We start from the raw sequence: 6,078 nt of genomic DNA, 5'->3' as shown, positions 1-6,078 counted from the left end.
AAATGCATAGACATCCTATCAGATGGAATTCAATGCACAGATTACTGTTACAGAAATATTGAGGACTGTAGAAAAAGTCAGGATGACATCGATATGGTTGTGAAGGACTATAAAAGCAGAAAAATATTTGAACAACTCAAAAATTACGAATTTACACAAATACGCACAGTACTTAAGGAACAAAAGGATCCTATTTTGGAAGACAATGTCTTGAAAGTTTTTCTGATGCAGTATTTTCAGAGTCCGTATTTGATGTCAAGTCCGATCTGAGAAAAGTTGAGTTATCTTTATAAAATCATTTTAGCACTGATGCAGGGTGCGTACGTAATGGTACGTTTTTATCAAATGGAAAGTTCGTTCTATCATGGCTGTCAACAAAAAGCGGGGTTGTAAAGGGAGCAACAATGGTAAATGCTTCTTTTATAACAAAATGTTTGCGTGCACACGATCCATTGACTCGTTTTCGGAATCTTTCGGTCTGTGTGAAAAGGCAGGGGAATTATTCGTGACATGCCACGGTTCAACATATATCGAAAGTGTATCACTTTACTCCCATTTCAAATTGTCAAAGAGGATATCAACTAGTCTTCCAAAACACTTTGGAATAGCAAATAAGGATGCTTACTTTTACTGTACATGCAATGACAAAATCGTGAAGATAAATGAGTATATGGAAGAATGATGAAATAGTACAGCGCAGAGACTGGCGTGAAACACATCGTCGCCACGAAAAAAACACATAATATACAGTAACAGAAAAACACACGTCGTAACGGCTATTACAGATGGTGGTTAAACCGCGTGGACATACGACAGTCCACATCTTAAATATCCGTGTGGCCTTGATGCAGACTCTGGTGGTAATATCTGTATCGCTGGTAAATCCAGTGACAATGTCCATGTGTTGTCCAGTGAAGGAAACTTAATTCGAATTTTTGAGGACATTCCGAGACCAGACTATGAAAATAAACAAAGCGAAAATTATCTGTTGCGTGTGCAGAAATCGAAAACACATCAAAATGTACGAATTCAAGTAGTCCCAGCGCTGCTCTCAGTATTGTGATGGAGTGAAGTTTATACAGAATTCGAAATAGTAAAAATTCTGTATAATCAAATGTTGGTGTAGAATGACAAGGTCATGTTGCACCCTAGAATATGAACAACAAATATGAAATTTTGATTGTCTGTAGTATGGTAGTTGTTGATTAATTAAAAAGAATAAAAGAACAAACAAATGAAGATCACAAACAGCGAAAAAGCCCATGACGTCTACCGACCCTGAAAAAAAAAGAATGAAAGGTGAAGATAAGGAACAGTGATCAATTTCATAATTCCTATAAGTAATACAAAATAGAGAGTCTAGGTACCTCATCCCACCCCTGGTGTGTCCAGGGAACCGTGTTTGCACGACTCTCTGTTTTGTTTTGCTAATAGGAGTTATAAAATTGATGAATGTTCGTTATATTTCATTTCCAGTTTTATACACCCGTCATTATGCTATGGCGCTGTCCGGCTGGATGTCCGTCCATCCGTCCCGGGTCATGTTTTCTGGAGTTTTTTCCGTAACAAATGCATGTACAACTTTGAAATTTGGTCACAATTATTCCCTCAAGAATTGTAAGAGTGAGTTTGCATTTCAGCTGGATTGGTCTATCTTTGACGTATTTTAGGGCTATAAGTAGGTCAAACAGTTTTGCGGACTTTTTTCCGTTACTGATACAGATATTGCACTGGAAGTTTAACATAAGCTTCCTTTCAGAGGAACACGAGTTCAGTTTGCATTTCAGCTGGATTGGTTCGTCCGTCCGTGACCTACATTAGGACTAAATATTTGTTTTTGATTATGGATACGATATTGCCCTGATACTTAGTCATAGGCTTCTCTCAGAGGAATACAAGTTCAGCTTGCATTTCAGCTAGACTGGTTCATCTTTGGCCTACTTTTTAAAAAAAAATAGATCAAACAGTTTTCCGGGCTTTTTTTCAATATAGATACAGATATTACCCTTGCATGTTGTCAAAGGCTTCCTCGCAGAGGAATACAAATCCAGTTTGCATTTCAGCTGGATTGGTCCATCCTTGACCTACTTTTTTGAAAAAATAGGTCAAATGGTTTTCCAGAATTATTTTCATTACGGATACAGATACTGCCCTAATATTTAGTCAAAGGCTTCCTCTCAGAGGAATACAAGTTCAGCAGGATTGGTCTATCCTTGACCTACTTTTGGACTAAAATAGGTCAGACGGTTTTCGGAGCTTTTCCATTACGGATGGAGATATTGCCCTGATATTTAGTCAAATGTTTCCCCTCAGAGGAAGACAAGTGCAGTTAACATTTCAGCTGGATTGACGCACTAGGACCTAGAGTAATTTATGGATAGAAGTAGGTCAAACAGTTTTCCAGATTTTTTTTTGTTTGATGACAGGTATTGCTCTGAAATTTAGTCACAATCTCCCTTTCAGTGAAATACATAATCTATTAACACTTTAAACATTTCCATTTAATTGGTGCACCATTACCTACTTTAGGGCTAAAAGTAGATAAAATGATTTCCTGAACTTTTTATCATAAATAAATATTGCATCAACATTTTGTCACAACCTCACTCTCGGTGAAAATTTATTACATAATCAGTTCACATGTGAGATGGATTGGTGCACCACGAACCACTTTAAGTCTTCTCTATTCAGAATGTGTGATGTATCAATTCAGAGTGCACAATATGCTTCTAGGTTGAATTTCACTGTCCGACGGGCGTATATTCTACCGTTTGCAGTACTCTTGTTATATATTGTTAGGGAAGGATCTGACAAACAAGTTGATGGTACAAGGGTTTCAACAGTCTCGATTGAAGTAAGCATTTCGCAAATTCTATGGTCGTTATAACGATCTAGTTCGTCAATACAAACTTTCATTGGGTCAAATGCTGTCTGACGTGTTTCATACCGAGTGTTGAGCCGTTCTTGGCACACTGATTTTGACTGCAGATAACTCCATTTACCTGATCAGGATATAGGGCTCACGGCGAGTGTGACCGGTCAACAGGGGATGCTTACTCCTCCTAGGCACCTGATCCCACCTCTGGTGTGTCCAGGGGTCCGTGTTTGCCCAGCTCTCTGTTTTGTTTTGCCTATAGGAATGATGAAATTGACCAATGTTCGTTACCTTTCATTTCGAGTTGTTATATATTGTTGAGGAGGACGTGATACTTATTCTGTTGAATACACCTTTATTTCGCAAAACTTTAAAATTATCCTTCCAATTTGCCAATGAAAAATGTAACAAATACTGGGGTGTACAAGCAAAACAACTACCAGTACAATGAAAAGATCAAATCAGTAAAAGAAAGATTTATGTCAAATCTATGGTTTTATTTTATTTCTTTTGATATCAAATTCAATACGTTATGTCCTCAGTGTTTGTGATCAACAACAATGTTTTAAGAATATTTTCTGACATTGTATAGCACTGTCGCTGTTGTTGTTCAGAATCAATGCAATGTCATGTTCCTGGGAAACTTAAACTTCAAATACTCTTAGGTCTTTAAGATTACTACAAACACATATAACACCCATCTCTTCATTTAATCTAAAGAAGATTGGTTTTGAGATGTCTTCCAACACCCTAATGAGTTCACCGTTTTCAGACAACACGTGGACATTGTTGCTATGTCTTCCTGTAACGTATATGTTACCGACAGAGTCTTGATCGATTCCAAATGGAAATTTCAGGTTACGATTTGTATACTTCCAGGCAATGTTTCCCTGATCGGTAATCGCCGTCACGTTGTTTATCTTCCAATCACTGCACACAATAAGACCAGTGTTTGTTGCAAGTATGTTGATATTATTTACCCCTTCAACGTTATATGTTTTCAATACCCTACCCGCGTTATCGATTTTAATGATTTTCGATCCGCACGCAACATATATGTCGCCCCTCCTGTTTGTTATTCCAAAAACGAATTCAGTCATGGGAATACTTCGAAGTTTGTGAAAATCTGATGAAGAAAATACTTCAATACTTTTTGAGTCACTGCAAGTCACGAGGACTTCTTCGCCCTTTTCTACCAAACCGAATGGTTTCTTAAGATGTTCACCAAATATGCTGGAGAAAAGACGTGTCAAAAGACACGCATTTTCCATCATCTCTGTAATCCGCTATCACAAAAGTGCCATTGGACAAAAATATACCATCGTACACGACAGCCCCATCAATGCTAAATTCCTTTATCAAAGACATTTCTACAGTTCGAACATCAAAATAAAGTTGACGAGAGGATTCGGTATGGTGAACGTCAGAAAGAGCTGTCATATTCAAAATTTCCGTTAAAATGGGATCCTTTTTCGTAGAGATCATGATGCGCTTTCGTGAAAAATTCACGTGTTTTAAATGTTCGTACGTTAGTTTCGACGTATGAAACTTCATCATGAACTCCGTTTCATTTTCACTGATTCGGGCTTGCTCAAACATTTTGCTGCAATACTCTGTACATTGTATTCCATCCGTTAAGGTGCCTATAGATGTTTGCAATTTTTCCTTGCTTTTCTTCAGAGAACTGGATATTTCTTCTATATATCCATGTTGCAATTTCTGCAAGTGGTCAACAACAGTTTTAAAATCCTCTTCCGATCTCGCTATCATTTCATCAACCGAATTTTCGATTTCCGTTATATTCTTCTCTTCTTCGTCTTTGGCATTTTCTAATTTACTTTTAAACTTGTTTACATCATCCATAATAGAGTCAACCTTGCCGCTTTCCTTAAAAACACGTACAGCATTTTCAATAGTATCAAACTGCTCACATTTCCTATGTTCCATGCCACCACACATTGCGCAACAGGGCTGTTCGTGATCAAAGCAATAGAACCTAACCTTTTCATCCTTATGCGTGGCACAGCTGTTTGAGATATCAACAATGGATCTTCTGTTCGCCGATTTCAGTTCATTCAATGGAGATACTTTGTGGTCTCGTGACGACAAATTCTTCCTGTGGTACTTCGTACACATTTTGCATAAATGTTCTAAACATGAAAAGCAGTAGTCCGAGGCCTCCTCTTCTTCTTTTTCTCTCAAGCATGGCTCACAAAGCAATTGGTCTGATTTGTCTACAATTTTCCTCAACATTTCATTCACAGGAAAAAGCCCCGCCCACTCGTCTGGCTCATCGAAGGCGCCAGGACTGGGGGTATACTCACGGCATAATGGACAATTAAATCCTAAACGAGTCTCCGTAGATTTACACAAGCTCACGATGTAGGACGATAAACACCCGTGACAGAAGGAATGTGTACACGGTAAAAACCTCGGCGACTTGAACTTTTCGAAACATATAGAACACAATGTAACATCCTCCATCGAAGAGCTGTCTAGTGATGTTGCCATCTTTATATTACAAATCAACTTTCGGTTTCATTTCAAATTCGACGAATTTGTCGTAACCTCGGCGTTCAACTTCTTTTTCGAAAGAAATGGAACACATTATGTTTACATCTGTAAATGATGAGTCGATGGTCGACGTTGTCATGCCAAAAAGCACATAAATCATAAATTTCACTGTCCGTGTAGATATAGAGAATACAATGTCCGCAACATCGACGTGCAGAAAACACACACTCAAAATGTCTTCAGAAACGGGACAAAACTGTGACGTAGGCAGAGTATTCAGAGACATGGAAAGCTATGTGGGATATAAATATGCCTAATCCTTTTTTGGGGCGGGGTGCTGGTTAAGGTTTGGTTTCTATTTATATAAAGAATGATTTAACACGGTGATACGTGGGTGACAGTTGATTAATATATTGATATTCCAAAATTAGAAACACTAGATTTATTCGCAGACTATTCAATTTCAATTATGATTTTTTTTTAGATGGAGGAGTTCGCTTCCTGAATTGATTTTTACTAGATCCGTGCCTAAATGCTTTAAGTTTATAAAATTATCTGACTGTGACCCTGTGGTTAAGGAGAAACATATATGTACATAACAGGCACACATAGATTAGATAAGTGTTCGGCTGAATAAGAACTCATCTACAACCGGAGAACGAAATGACAAATTCCTTCATTTTAAACAC

The 6,078-nt window shown here is 37.8% G+C and overlaps 1 pseudogene; it reads right to left on the bottom strand.

Moving 5' to 3' along the window:
- Positions 1 to 3,347: 3,347 nt before the first annotated feature.
- On the bottom strand, positions 3,348 to 5,669 carry LOC130046565 (E3 ubiquitin-protein ligase Midline-1-like; annotated as a pseudogene).
- Positions 5,670 to 6,078: the final 409 nt, after the last annotated feature.

Source organism: Ostrea edulis, chromosome 8 (genome assembly GCF_947568905.1).
Source record: "Ostrea edulis chromosome 8, xbOstEdul1.1, whole genome shotgun sequence".
Taxonomy (NCBI): Eukaryota; Metazoa; Mollusca; class Bivalvia; order Ostreida; family Ostreidae; genus Ostrea; species Ostrea edulis.
Note: the sequence above shows the minus strand (reverse complement) of the source record. Positions and strands in the feature narration are given on the sequence as shown.